This window comes from Cherax quadricarinatus, chromosome 23 (genome assembly GCF_038502225.1).
Source record: "Cherax quadricarinatus isolate ZL_2023a chromosome 23, ASM3850222v1, whole genome shotgun sequence".
Taxonomy (NCBI): Eukaryota; Metazoa; Arthropoda; class Malacostraca; order Decapoda; family Parastacidae; genus Cherax; species Cherax quadricarinatus.
Genome location: NC_091314.1, coordinates 29,633,713 through 29,649,367, shown reverse-complemented (window position 1 = coordinate 29,649,367; position 15,655 = coordinate 29,633,713). Strand labels below are relative to the sequence as shown.

Below are 15,655 nucleotides of genomic sequence, written 5' to 3'. Positions count from 1 at the left end.
GAGTGTGTACATAACATAGAACCCCAGAGGGAGACAGGGAGGAGGGTGTACATCATATAGAACCCCAGGGGGAGACAGGGAAGAGTGTGTACATAACATAGAACCCCAGTGAGAGACAGGGAAGAGTGTGTACATAACATAGAACCCCAGTGAGAGACAGGGAAGAGGGTGAACATAACATAGAACCCCAGGGGGAGACAGGGAAGAGTGTGTACATAACATAGAACCCCAGGGGGAGACAGGGAAGAGTGTGTACATAACATAGAACCCCAGTGAGAGACAGGGAAGAGGGTGAACATAACATAGAACCCCAGGGGGAGACAGGGAAGAATGTGTACATAACATAGAACCCCAGTGAGAGACAGGGAGGAGGGTGTACATAACATAGAACCCCAGGGGGGGAGACAGGGAGGAGGGTGTACATAACATAGAACCCCAGGGGGGGAGACAGGGAGGAGGGTATACATAACATAGAACCCCAGGGAGAAACAGGGAGGATGATGTACATAACATAGAACCGCAGGGGGAGACAGGGAGGAGGGTGTACATAACATAGAACCCCAGGGGGGGACAGGAGGGTGTACATAACATAGAACCCCAGGGGGGGACAGAGGAGGGTGTACATAACATAGAACCCCAGGGGGAGACAGAGGAGGGTGTACATAACATAGAACCCCAGGGGGAGACAGATGAGGGTGTACATAACATAGAACCCCAGGGGGAGACAGAGGATGGTGTACATAACATAGAACCCCAGGGGGAGACAGAGGAGGGTGTACATAACATAGAACCCCAGGGGGAGACAGAGGAGGGTGTACATAACATAGAACCCCAGGGGGAGACAGAGGAGGGTGTACATAACATAGAACCCCAGGGGGAGACAGAGGAGGGTGTACATAACATAGAACCCCTGGGGGAGACAGAGGAGGGTGTACATAACATAGAACCCCAGGGGGAGACAGAGGAGGGTGTACATAACATAGAACCCCAGGGGGAGACAGAGGATGGTGTACATAACATAGAACCCCAGGGGGGGACAGGAGGGTGTACATAACATAGAACCCCAGGGGGGGACAGAGGAGGGTGTACATAACATAGAACCCCAGGGGGAGACAGAGGAGGGTGTACATAACATAGAACCCCAGGGGGGGACAGAGGAGGGTGTACATAACATAGAACCCCCGGGGGAGACAGGGAGGATGGTGTACATAACATAGAACCCCAGGGGGAGACAGAGGATGGTGTACATAACATAGAACCCCCGGGGGAGACAGGGAGGATGGTGTACATAACATAGAACCCCAGGGGGAGACAGGGAGGATGGTGTACATAACATAGAACCCCAGGGGGAGACAGGAAGGATGGTGTACATAACATAGAACCAAAGGGGGAGACAGAGGATGGTGTACATAACATAGAACCCCCGGGGGAGACAGGGAGGATGGTGTACATAACATAGAACTCCCGGGGGAGACAGGGAGGATGGTGTACATAACATAGAACCCCAGGGGGAGACAGAGGAGGGTGTACATAACATAGAACCCCCGGGGGAGACAGGGAGGATGGTGTACATAACATAGAACCCCAGGGGGAGACAGAGGAGGGTGTACATAACATAGAACCCCCGGGGGAGACGGAGGATGGTGTACATAACATAGAACCCCCGGGGGAGACGGGGAGGATGGTTTACATAACATAGAACCCCAGGGGGAGACAGAGGAGGGTGTACATAACATAGAACCCCCGGGGGAGACAGGGAGGATGGTGTACATAACATAGAACCCCAGGGGGAGACAGAGGATGGTGTACATAACATAGAACCCCAGGGGGAGACAGAGGATGGTGTACATAACATAGAACCCCAGGGGGAGACAGAGGATGTGTACATAACATAGAACCCCAGGGGGAGACAGAGGATGGTGTACATAACATAGAACCCCAGGGGGAGACAGAGGAGGGTGTACATAACATAGAACCCCAGGGGGAGACAGAGGAGGGTGTACATAACATAGAACCCCAGGGGGGGACAGGAGGGTGTACATCATTTCCTCAGGATGAGTCCCAACAGGAAATGCTGACTCATCACCTCTTCTCCCACTGTGTGGCTGAGAACATCTTGCTGAGGACTGTGTCCTCAGCACCAGCTAGGAGGTAGTGGTCATGGTGGGGACAGTGTCCTCAGCACCAGCTAGGAGGTAGTGGTCATGGTGGGGACAGTCCTCAGCACCAGCTAGGAGGTAGTGGTCATGGTGGGGACAGTCCTCAGCACCAGCTAGGAGGTAGTGGTCATGGTGGGGACAGTGTTCTCAGCACCAGCTAGGAGGTAGTGGTCATGGTGGGGACAGTGTCCTCAGCACCAGCTAGGAGGTAGTGGTCGTGGTGGGGACAGTGTCCTCAGCACCAGCTAGGAGGTAGTGGTCATGGTGGGGACAGTGTCCTCAGCACCAGCTAGGAGGTAGTGGTCATGGTGGGGACAGTGTCCTCAGCACCAGCTAGGAGGTAGTGGTCATGGTGGGGACAGTGTCCTCAGCACCAGCTAGGAGGTAGTGGTCGTGGTGGGGACAGTGTCCTCAGCACCAGCTAGGAGGTAGTTGTCATGGTGGGGACAGTGTCCTCAGCACCAGCTAGGAGGTAGTGGTCATGGTGGGGACAGTGTCCTCAGCACCAGCTAGGAGGTAGTGGTCGTGGTGGGGACAGTGTCCTCAGCACCAGCTAGGAGGTAGTGGTCGTGGTGGGGACAGTGTCCTCAGCACCAGCTAGGAGGTAGTGGTCGTGGTGGGGACAGTGTCCTCAGCACCAGCTAGGAGGTAGTGGTCGTGGTGGGGACAGTGTCCTCAGCACCAGCTAGGAGGTAGTGGTCGTGGTGGGGACAGTGTCCTCAGCACCAGCTAGGAGGTAGTGGTCGTGGTGGGGACAGTGTCCTCAGCACCAGCTAGGAGGTAGTGGTCGTGGTGGGGACAGTGTCCTCAGCACCAGCTAGGAGGTAGTTGTCATGGTGGGGACAGTGTCCTCAGCACCAGCTAGGAGGTAGTTGTCATGGTGGGGACAGTGTCCTCAGCACCAGCTAGGAGGTAGTTGTCATGGTGGGGACAGTGTCCTCAGCACCAGCTAGGAGGTAGTTGTCATGGTGGGGACAGTGTCCTCAGCACCAGCTAGGAGGTAGTTGTCATGGTGGGGACAGTGTCCTCAGCACCAGCTAGGAGGTAGTTGTCATGGTGGGGACAGTGTCCTCAGCACCAGCTAGGAGGTAGTGGTCATGGTGGGGACAGTGTCCTCAGCACCAGCTAGGAGGTAGTGGTCATGGGGGGGACAGTGTCCTCAGCACCAGCTAGGAGGTAGTGGTCATGGGGGGACAGTGTCCTCAGCACCAGCTAGGAGGTAGTGGTCATGGGGGGGACAGTGTCCTCAGCACCAGCTAGGAGGTAGTGGTCATGGGGGGGACAGTGTCCTCAGCACCAGCTAGGAGGTAGTGGTCATGGGGGGGACAGTGTCCTCAGCACCAGCTAGGAGGTAGTGTTCATGGGGGGGACAGTGTCCTCAGCACCAGCTAGGAGGTAGTGGTCGTGGTGGGGACAGTGTCCTCAGCACCAGCTAGGAGGTAGTGGTCATGGTGGGGACAGTGTCCTCAGCACCAGCTAGGAGGTAGTGGTCATGGTGGGGACAGTGTCCTCAGCACCAGCTAGGAGGTAGTGGTCATGGTGGGGACAGTGTCCTCAGCACCAGCTAGGAGGTAGTTGTCATGGTGGGGACAGTGTCCTCAGCACCAGCTAGGAGGTAGTTGTCATGGTGGGGACAGTGTCCTCAGCACCAGCTAGGAGGTAGTTGTCATGGTGGGGACAGTGTCCTCAGCACCAGCTAGGAGGTAGTGGTCATGGTGGGGACAGTGTCCTCAGCACCAGCTAGGAGGTAGTGGTCATGGTGGGGACAGTGTCCTCAGCACCAGCTAGGAGGTAGTGGTCATGGTGGGGACAGTGTCCTCAGCACCAGCTAGGAGGTAGTTGTCATGGTGGGGACAGTGTCCTCAGCACCAGCTAGGAGGTAGTTGTCATGGTGGGGACAGTGTCCTCAGCACCAGCTAGGAGGTAGTGGTCATGGTGGGGACAGTGTCCTCAGCACCAGCTAGGAGGTAGTGGTCATGGTGGGGACAGTGTCCTCAGCACCAGCTAGGAGGTAGTGGTCATGGGGGGGACAGTGTCCTCAGCACCAGCTAGGAGGTAGTGGTCATTGGGGGGACAGTGTCCTCAGCACCAGCTAGGAGGTAGTGTTCATGGGGGGGACAGTGTCCTCAGCTCCAGCTAGGAGGTAGTGTTCATGGGGGGGACAGTGTCCTCAGCACCAGCTAGGAGGTAGTGGTCGTGGTGGGGACAGTGTCCTCAGCACCAGCTAGGAGGTAGTGGTCATGGTGGGGACAGTGTCCTCAGCACCAGCTAGGAGGTAGTGGTCATGGTGGGGACAGTGTCCTCAGCACCAGCTAGGAGGTAGTTGTCATGGTGGGGACAGTGTCCTCAGCACCAGCTAGGAGGTAGTTGTCATGGTGGGGACAGTGTCCTCAGCACCAGCTAGGAGGTAGTGGTCATGGTGGGGACAGTGTCCTCAGCACCAGCTAGGAGGTAGTGGTCATGGTGGGGACAGTGTCCTCAGCACCAGCTAGGAGGTAGTGGTCATGGTGGGGACAGTGTCCTCAGCACCAGCTAGGAGGTAGTTGTCATGGTGGGGACAGTGTCCTCAGCACCAGCTAGGAGGTAGTTGTCATGGTGGGGACAGTGTCCTCAGCACCAGCTAGGAGGTAGTGGTCATGGTGGGGACAGTGTCCTCAGCACCAGCTAGGAGGTAGTGGTCATGGTGGGGACAATGTCCTCAGCACCAGCTAGGAGGTAGTGGTCATGGTGGGGACAGTGTCCTCAGCACCAGCTAGGAGGTAGTGGTCATGGTGGGGACAGTGTCCTCAGCACCAGCTAGGAGGTAGTGGTCATGGTGGGGACAGTGTCCTCAGCACCAGCTAGGAGGTAGTTGTCATGGTGGGGACAGTGTCCTCAGCACCAGCTAGGAGGTAGTTGTCATGGTGGGGACAGTGTCCTCAGCACCAGCTAGGAGGTAGTTGTCATGGTGGGGACAGTGTCCTCGGCACCAGCTAGGAGGTAGTGGTCATGGTGGGGACAGTGTCCTCGGCACCAGCTAGGAGGTAGTGGTCATGGTGGGGACAGTGTCCTCAGCACCAGCTAGGAGGTAGTGGTCATGGGGGGGACAGTGTCCTCAGCACCAGCTAGGAGGTAGTGGTCATGGGGGGGACAGTGTCCTCAGCACCAGCTAGGAGGTAGTGGTCATGGGGGGGACAGTGTCCTCAGCACCAGCTAGGAGGTAGTGTTCATGGGGGGGACAGTGTCCTCAGCACCAGCTAGGAGGTAGTGGTCGTGGTGGGGACAGTGTCCTCAGCACCAGCTAGGAGGTAGTGGTCGTGGTGGGGACAGTGTCCTCAGCACCAGCTAGGAGGTAGTGGTCATGGTGGGGACAGTGTCCTCACCACCAGCTAGGAGGTAGTGGTCATGGTGGGGACAGTGTCCTCAGCACCAGCTAGGAGGTAGTTGTCATGGTGGGGACAGTGTCCTCAGCACCAGCTAGGAGGTAGTTGTCATGGTGGGGACAGTGTCCTCAGCACCAGCTAGGAGGTAGTTGTCATGGTGGGGACAGTGTCCTCAGCACCAGCTAGGAGGTAGTGGTCATGGTGGGGACAGTGTCCTCAGCACCAGCTAGGAGGTAGTTGTCATGGTGGGGACAGTGTCCTCAGCACCAGCTAGGAGGTAGTGGTCATGGTGGGGACAGTGTCCTCAGCACCAGCTAGGAGGTAGTTGTCATGGTGGGGACAGTGTTCTCAGCACCAGCTAGGAGGTAGTGGTCATGGTGGGGACAGTGTCCTCAGCAACAGCTAGGAGGTAGTGGTCATGGGGACAGTGTCCTCAGCACCAGCTAGGAGGTAGTGGTCATGGTGGGGACAGTGTCCTCAGCACCAGCTAGGAGGTAGTGGTCATGGTGGGGACAGTGTCCTCAGCACCAGCTAGGAGGTAGTGGTCATGGTGGGGACAGTGTCCTCAGCACCAGCTAGGAGGTAGTGGTCATGGTGGGGACAGTCCTCAGCACCAGCTAGGAGGTAGTGGTCATGGTGGGGACAGTGTCCTCAGCACCAGCTAGGAGGTAGTGGTCATGGTGGGGACAGTGTCCTCAGCACCGGCTAGGAGGTATTGGTCATGGTGTGGAGTGTCCTCAGCACCAGCTAGGAGGGGTCAGTATCATACTACGCCTAAGACATTGTCAGACATGCTTGGCAGAACGGGCGTTTATATAGTCGACGTTTCGCTCAGTGTAGAGGTTTATCATGACATGACTTGGTGAAGGTCTACACAGAGCGAAAGTTGTGGTGATAGTAGGTACCCCAACAACCTGCTACTAGTGTTTTATGTACCCTGCACCTTCTCCCATGCCCCTACTTTCTCTCTCGTCCAGAGTGACGCACACCTCAGTGCAGAAGCACTTGATTCACAGCAGGAAAGTTAGCAGATTCGCTTCCCAGGTTCGGCAAAATGGATGGCCGAGTTTGCTGACTTTCTTGCTGCCCTTGCTGCCCCTTGCTGCCCCTTGCTGCCCCTGTTGCCCTTGCTGCCCCTTGCTGCCCTTGTTCACCCTCAGCAGAGGGACTGACGACCTCAATACTACGTCTTCAAGGGTCATGGACTGATTACCTTGTGTTTAAATCTCATCTGCTTCTGCCACCTCTGTACTCAACTGAAGAAGACTGTTGTGTAGGCGAAACGTTTCAGAATAACGATACCTAGCTGGGTAAGCCGGTAGGAGACTTGGGCCTGCCTGGCATGGACCAGTAGCCCTGCTGCAGTGTTCCTTCTTTATATTATATCGGCATTGTATACCATTATCATATTCAGCATAATCCAACATGGTATATTGCTATACATCACAGGGCAGCGATTTATTTACAATCTGTTAGAAATTCCAGTAGGCAAGTGAGGTGCAGCTTGACCTCGTCTGTCTATGGTATACAAGTCACTTCTTCGCATATATGCTGTATTTTTTTCAAGAGTTATGAACGGATTATATCGACTCGAGGCTGAGGGACTGATTACCTCAAACGATTCCTATTCGTCACTATTCTCCTTTGTATGGACTGATGAAGCCACTGTGTGGCGAAACGTTTCCTCATTAAAGATACCCAAGTGTTGCACATGTGTCTAATTTATCAACTTGTCGGTTCTCTGAACCAGTCATCTACGTTACTGTATTGTGTGCCAGCAACACACTGGTCGTCCCCTGGCAGGTAGGGGCAGGTCATCCCCTGGCAGGTAGGGGCAGGTCATCCCCTGGCAGGTAGGGGCAGGTCGTCCCCTGGCAGGTAGGGGCAGGTCGTCCCCTGGCAGGTAGGGGCAGATCGTCCCCTGGCAGGTAGGGGCAGGTCGTCCCCTGGCAGGTAGGGGCAGGTCGTCCCCTGGCAGGTAGGGGCAGGTCGTCCCCTGGCAGGTAGGGGCAGGTCGTCCCCTGGCAGGTAGGGGCAGGTCATCCCCTGGCAGGTAGGGGCAGGTCGTCCCCTGGCAGGTAGGGGCAGGTCGTCCCCTGGCAGGTAGGGGCAGGTCGTCCCCTGGCAGGTAGGGGCAGGTCGTCCCCTGGCAGGTAGGGGCAGGTCGTCCCCTGGCAGGTAGGGGCAGGTCATCCCCTGGCAGGTAGGGGCAGGTCCCCCTGGCAGGTAGGGGCAGGTCGTCCCCTGGCAGGTAGGGGCAGGTCGTCCCCTGGCAGGTAGGGGCAGGTCATCCCCTGGCAGGTAGGGGCAGGTCGTCCCCTGGCAGGTAGGGGCAGGTCGTCCCCTGGCAGGTAGGGGCAGGTCATCCCCTGGCAGGTAGGGGCAGGTCGTCCCCTGGCAGGTAGGGGCAGGTCGTCCCCTGGCAGGTAGGGGCAGGTCATCCCCTGGCAGGTAGGGGCAGGTCGTCCCCTGGCAGGTAGGGGCAGGTCGTCCCCTGGCAGGTAGGGGCAGGTCGTCCCCTGGCAGGTAGGGGCAGGTCGTCCCCTGGCAGGTAGGGGCAGGTCATCCCCTGGCAGGTAGGGGCAGGTCGTCCCCTGGCAGGTAGGGGCAGGTCGTCCCCTGGCAGGTAGGGGCAGGTCGTCCCCTGGCAGGTAGGGGCAGGTCGTCCCCTGGCAGGTAGGGGCAGGTCGTCCCCTGGCAGGTAGGGGCAGGTCGTCCCCTGGCAGGTAGGGGCAGGTCATCCCCTGGCAGGTAGGGGCAGGTCGTCCCCTGGCAGGTAGGGGCAGGTCGTCCCCTGGCAGGTAGGGGCAGGTCATCCCCTGGCAGGTAGGGGCAGGTCGTCCCCTGGCAGGTAGGGGCAGGTCATCCCCTGGCAGGTAGGGGCAGGTCATCCCCTGGCAGGTAGGGGCAGGTCGTCCCCTGGCAGGTAGGGGCAGGAGGAGGCCACATGATGAACATCATTACAGTGTGGCAAATCATGTGAGTGTTGAGCTATACTGGAGCTACACTGGTCAGTTATTATTAATTAATTCCATGGTGAGTACTAAAACCTTATGGATCACACAGTGCCTGTGCAGAGCGATTTAAACAGTTTTGGTCCCATGTAAATATATTGTGGCCAAACACAGAGAAAATATACACTGTGAGAAGCTCTTATTTAGCGTGACTGGTTAACTACGGTCATTCAAAATACCCAGAGTTTACAATGTCAATTATGTTGAAATGTTGCCTGGTTTCTGGTCCACACGTTTAATATATTCATGCAGGAGGCCTAGTCACGGACAAGGCCGCGGGGGCGTTGACCCCCGCGGCCTCCCTCCATGTATACTGCAGATATACAACTCTATTGTCAAGACTGCTACTGTAATATGATGCGTGATAGTTGTTTGATTAATGTTAACGTGTCCGGGTCTGTCCAAATGTGCTCTGTGCACTAATTAAAGCGTCTAGACACCTTTTAGTCTTGTGTTCCCATGTAATAAGACTTGAATGTTTATCCTGGTTAGCAACACATTCCTTGTTTATGTCGAGTCATATAAGCGTAATGGTGGTGGTCATGATTTCTGGTATTTAGTGTTGTGTCGCCTATGTCCAGTTTATCAACCACCACCGGGAATGGTTTATATGTTAACAATGACGGTGTCCTGTTGTTCATTAGTGCCAGAATATATAACATTGTTCATGATGGTTGTGGAAAACCAGTACATTGTGGAGACACTCGGACACAACTCTCCTTAATATGAAGTTCAACGAGGAGAAATTTCAACTACTCAGATATGGAAAACTTGAAAAAATTAAAAATGTGTCAGGGTATACCACAAATTCTAACCATACAATAGAGCAGAAAAGTAATGTGAAGGACCTGGGAGTGATAATGTCAGAGGATCTCGCCTTCAAAGACCACAATGTATCTACCTCATCCGCTAGGAAAATGATAGGATGGATAATGAGAACCTTCAAAACTAGGAATGCCAAGCCCATGATGTTTCTCTTCAAATCGCTTGTGCTCTCTAGGCTGGAATACTGCTGTACACTAACGGCCCTCTTCAAGGTTGGCGACATTGCAGACCTGGAGAGTGTACAAAGAACTTTCACGGCACACATAAGTATGATAAGGCACCTAAACTACTGGGAACGGTTGAAGGTCCTTGATCTGTATTCCCTCGAACGTAGGCGAGAGCTACATGATAATATACACTTGGAAGGTCCTGGAGGGATTGGTACCAAACTTGCACACGAAAATCACTCCATATGAAAGCAAAAGATTCGGCAGGAGATGCAACATTCCCCCGATGAAAAGCAGGGGCGCCACGAGTACACTGAGACAACACAATAAGTGTCCGGGGCCCAGCATACATAAGGGGGATTACCAATAGACCCCTGGCTGTCTTCAAGAGGGCACTGGACAGGCACCTAAAGTCAGTACCTGACCAACCAGGCTGTGATTCGTACATCAGCTTGCGTGCGGCCAGCAGTAACAGCCTGGTTGATCAGACCCTGATCCACCATGAGGCCTGGTCTCAGACTGGGCCGCGGGGGCGTTGACCCCCGAAACTCTCCAGGTAAACTCCAGGTAAACCTCTTCCTCTCCTCTCTGAAGTACCTAAATGCCTGCACTTTTCTTCTGTACGACTTGATAAAGATCTAAAATAAGCAAAACTGTCTCAGCAAGAGTAACGTATGTCCTGTCTTTATTACTGTCACCTCTACATCACTGACCTCCAACTCCAAACTTGCTGCAAGTTTGATCCTGGACATCAGGTCGATGTACAAGAAAACTCCAGTTTTGCTGAAAGTATTCAAGTGTCGGGTAAAAGGGACTGTGCAGTGCCGAGTATCAACTGATATTAATAAGAAAACAATCCCCTAGCCACCTACAGGAAGCACCTACCTGCTCTCCTCCACCCAGGGCCCACCAGCACCTACAACGACCCCCTCCCTCTCTCCCTCCTCGTCACTCCCGGACCACCAGCAGAACTACCAATGGTCCCACCACCTCGTCTGGTCCAGTATTCGACCCATAACTAGTCAGCAGAAGGCGGATCCACAGAATTTTTTATTGTGTTCCGGTGCTATAAATACGCACTGGAACTTTCCAAAGTCTCTCAGCGATGCCGAGGTCATTAATGGTAGACAGCATCTGTCCTCTGTGTGATGCATCTGTCTATATCATTGTCTGCTGACAGTCATAACTACGATGGGAGGCAGGAAAATAGACTAAGTAGAGTCTTGACGGAGAGAAACTACAGTGATGGTAAAACATCGCAGGAGATGCACATATACTACACCTATATGTCAAATCGATGACTAACTTTGAGAATTGTAGAATTATTTAGGATACGCTACATTATATATGTCAGGCCGGTCCTCGGGTTCCTAGGGTAAGCAGCGCCTGTAGCGAGCCTACACCCAATCACGGGTGTTCAGGAGCTCGAAAAGTATAAACATTTGTAACCAGACTAGTCTTAGAATCTGCTAGTACATCCCTGACAGTGTCATGGTACTTCCACTTCTCTCACTTGCTTGGTGTTCAAGGTCTGAGATGGAGGAGCCGCCTCATATATACTGTATTTATGGGAATTGAACAAGGAATGTTAACTACACCACAGATAAACACTGTTGATGTTTATACACAAGGTTGGTGGTGTTACTGTGTTGTTGTGGGCGTGTGTTGTACCGTTGTTTAAGTGAAAGTTACGTTCACTGCTAGGGACTACTCCTCAATACTCTCTCCGCCTACATAAAAACGCTTCTAATGAGACGACAATTGTCGTACCATATTTATGCATACGTGCGTGTGCGAGTGCAGGTGCGTGTGTGAGTGTACAGTGTGTGTGCACAAATGAGCTCGTCTTGTTGCACTGTTATGTATGTTAGGTAAGACACATATGCAACAGTTAGACAACTTTATTCCGAAACGTTTCGCCTACACAGTAGGCTTCTTCAGTCGAATACAGAAAATAGGCAGGAACAGTAGAGATGTGAAGACGATGTAATCAGTCCATCACCCTTGTAGTCGTAGAATTTGAGGTTGTCAGTCCCTCGGCCTGGAGAAGTTCAGTTCCATAGTCAGGAACTATCTGAAGATCAAGCGACAGTGCGGAGACTTAAATACTGTCGGAAGGAGAGGTGCAGAGTAGTAGTAGTAGTGAGAATGTAACCACTGAAAGGTCATGTCCCTCTCAGATCCAACACTTCTCACTTGAAAAGCTTGTCCAAGGTGTTTTCTGTACCAAGATGCCATTTGTTGCAGTGTCTGACAAGATGAACATCAAAATGGTATACAATACCGACAGGTTGTTAGGTAAGACACATATGCAACAGTTAGACAACTTTATTCCGAAACGTTTCGCCTACACAGTAGGCTTCTTCAGTCAGCCGAGGGACTGACAACCTCAAATTCTACGACTACAAGGGTGATGGACTGATTACATCGTCTTCACATCTCTACTGTTCCTGCCTATTTTCTGTATTCGACTGAAGAAGCCTACTGTGTAGGCGAAACGTTTCGGAATAAAGTTGTCTAACTGTTGCATATGTGTCTTACCTAACAACCTGTCGGTATTGTATACCATTTTGATGTTCACTGTTATGTATGTAGAGGAACAATACTGCTGCTGGTGCTGACTCTACGTCCTCACATACTCTTGACCATTATTTACGTGGTTCTGACCTTACGGCTGCAGTCACACTTGTTCCTGAAGCTGTGTATGAATTTTGCCTCCACTGTCTCTAATTACGTATCCCCGTAATTTTTTTTCTTTCCTTCCAACTTTTCGATTTTATTTCGCTCATAGCTCAAGAACGACTTATTCAATCGGCTTCAAATTTTCAGCATTTGTATACGGTTAAGAGAACCAAATTCTTCAAGCAATTGACATGTTCACGTGACCTATGTTGTTGAAGCCATTCCCAGCATCCTGGAACGGATGTAATATTCCCAGCATCCTGGAACGGGTGTAATATTCCCAGCATCCTGGAACGGATGTAATATTCCCAACATCCTGGAACGGATGTAATATTCCCAACATCCTGGAACGGATGTAATATTCCCAACATCCTGGAACGGATGTAATATTCCCAGCATCCTGGAACGGATGTAATATTCCCAGCATCCTGGAACGGATGTAATATTCCCAACATCCTGGAACGGATGTAATATTCCCAACATCCTGGAACGGATGTAATATTCCCAACATCCTGGAACGGATGTAATATTCCCAGCATCCTGGAACGGATGTAATATTCCCAACATCCTGGAACGGATGTAATATTCCCAACATCCTGGAACGGATGTAATATTCCCAACATCCTGGAACGGGTGTAATATTCCCAGCATCCTGGAACGGGTGTAATATTCCCAGCATCCTGGAACGGGTGTAATATTCCCAGCATCCTGGAACGGATGTAATATTCCCAGCATCCTGGAATGTGAGATAACTCCCAGCATCCTGAAATAGGTATGATAACATTTCCAACATCCCGGAATGGGTGTGATATTCCCAGCATCCTGGAATGGGTGTGATAACATTCCCAACATCCTGGAATGGGTGTGATATTCCCAGCATCCTGGAATGGGTGTGATATTCCCAGCATCCTGGAATGGGTGTGATAACATTCCCAACATCCTGGAATGGGTGTGATATTCCCAGCATCCTGGAATGGGTGTGATAACATTCCCAACATCCTGGAATGGGTGTGATATTCCCAGCATCCTGGAATGGGTGTGATAACATTCCCAACATCCTGGAATGGGTGTGATAACATTCCCATCATTCTGGAATGGGTGTGATATTCCCAGCATTCTGGAATGGGTGTGATATTCCCAGCATCCTGGAATGGGTGTGATAACATTCTCAACATCCTGGAATGGGTGATATTCCCAGCATCCTGGAATGGGTGTGATAACATTCCCAGCATCCTGGAATGGGTGTGATAACATTCCCAGCATCCTGGAATGGGTGTGATAACATTTCCAACATCCCGGAATGGGTGTGATATTCCCAGCATCCTGGAATGGGTGTGATAACATTCCCAGCATCCTGGAATGGGTGTGATAACATTCCCAGCATCCTGGAATGGGTGTGATAACATTCCCAGCATCCTGGAATGGGTGTGATAACATTCCCAGCATCCTGGAATGGGTGTGATAACATTCCCAGCATCCTGGAATGGGTGTGATAACATTCCCAGCATCCTGGAATGGGTGTGATAACATTCCCAACATCATGGAATGGGTTTGATAACATTCCCAGCATCCTGGAATGGGTGTGATAACATTCCCATCATCCTGGAATGGGTGTGATAACATTCCCAGCACCCTGGAATGGGCGTGATAAAATTCCCAGCATCCTGGAATGGGTGTGATAACATTCCCAACATCCTGGAATGGGTGTGATAACATTCCCAGCATCCTGGAATGGGTGTGATAACATTCCCAACATCCTGGAATGGGTGTGATAACATTCTCAGCATCCTGGAATGGGTGTGATAACATTCCCATCATTCTGGAATGGATGTGATATTCCCAGCATCCTGGAATGGGTGTGATAACATTCCCAGCATCCTGGAATGGGTGTGATAACATTCCCAGCATCCTGGAATGGGTGTGATAACATTCCCAGCATTCTGGAATGGGTGTGATATTCCCAGCATCCTGGAATGGGTGTGATAACATTCCCAGCATCCTGGAATGGGTGTGATAACATTCCCAGCATCCTGGAATGGGTGTGATAACATTCCCAGCATCCTTGAATGGGCGTGATAACATTCCCAGCATCCTGGAATGGGTGTGAACACATTCCCAGCATCCTGGAATGGGTGTGAACACATTCCCAGCACCCTGGAATGGGTGTGATAACATTCCCAGCATCCTGGAAGGTACATTACTACCCGTAGGATGCGACCCACAATAGTCCACTAATACGCAGGTACCTACTTACTGCTAGGTGGACAGGGACAGCAGGTGTAAGGAAACACGCCCAAAGTTTCCACCCGTGTCGGAGATCGAACCACGGACACACTATCCGTGGTTTGATCCACGGCACGAGATGGTATTTTACGCAGTAAATATCAAACATGTTTCCTTATACCTGCTGCCACCGTTCACCTAGCAGTAAGCAGGTACCTGGGTGTTAGTCGAATGTTGTGGGTGGCATCCTGGGCACTAGTACAATACTTGAGAGAGACAGAGGTGTTTTATTATACAGTTACATGGTAGAATTATTGTTGAGGTACACAGGTGTGGCCTGGTGCAGCAGGTACAGGTGTGGCCTGGTGCAGCAGGTACAGGTGTGGCCTGGTGCAGCAGGTACAGGTGTGGCCTGGTGCAGCAGGTACAGGTGTGGCCTGGTGCAGCAGGTACAGGTGTGGCCTGGTGCAGCAGGTACAGGTGTGGCCTGGCGCAGCAGGTACAGGTGTGGCCTGGCGCAGCAGGTACAGGTGTGGCCTGGCGCAGCAGGTACAGGTGTGGCCTGGCGCAGCAGGTACAGGTGTGGCCTGGCGCAGCAGGTACAGGTGTGGCCTGGCGCAGCAGGTACAGGTGTGGCCTGGCGCAGCAGGTACAGGTGTGGCCTGGCGCAGCAGGTACAGGTGTGGCCTGGTGCAGCAGGTACAGGTGTGGCCTGGTGCAGCAGGTACAAGTGTGGCCTGGTGCAGCAGGTACAAGTGTGGCCTGGTGCAGCAGGTACAAGTGTGGCCTGGTGCAGCAGGTACAAGTGTGGCCTGGTGCAGCAGGTACAGGTGTGGCCTGGTGCAGCAGGTACAGGTGTGGCCTGGTGCAGCAGGTACAGGTGTAGCCTGGTTCACCGTGTGACCTTGGACAGACATTGACAGTGAACGCTGGACGGAGGGTCATCCACACTATTCTCCAGGCGTTGTGTTGTTCACCCTGTACTCTCTCTTGCACACACTATTGTACATCCTCTTGTACACTCGTGTACATACGCTTGTACACGTTTACATCCTCTTGTACAACCTCTTGTACACCCTCATGTACATCCTCTTGTACAACGTCTTGTACATCCTCTTGTACACCCTTTTGTGCACTCTTGCACACACCGGTTTCTACAAAGGCTTGAGTACGAGCTTGTTCCGTTCTCTAAAACTTTGTTCATACTTGTATCGTGTTAAAAC

At 52.5% G+C, this 15,655-nt stretch overlaps 1 protein-coding gene across 1 annotated transcript in view; it reads left to right on the top strand.

Annotated features, from left to right (window-relative positions):
- LOC128703086 (uncharacterized) overlaps nt 1-15,655 on the top strand; it is a gene marked incomplete at its 3' end in the record, with an annotated part of 189,671 nt that overhangs the window by 38,166 nt on the left and 135,850 nt on the right.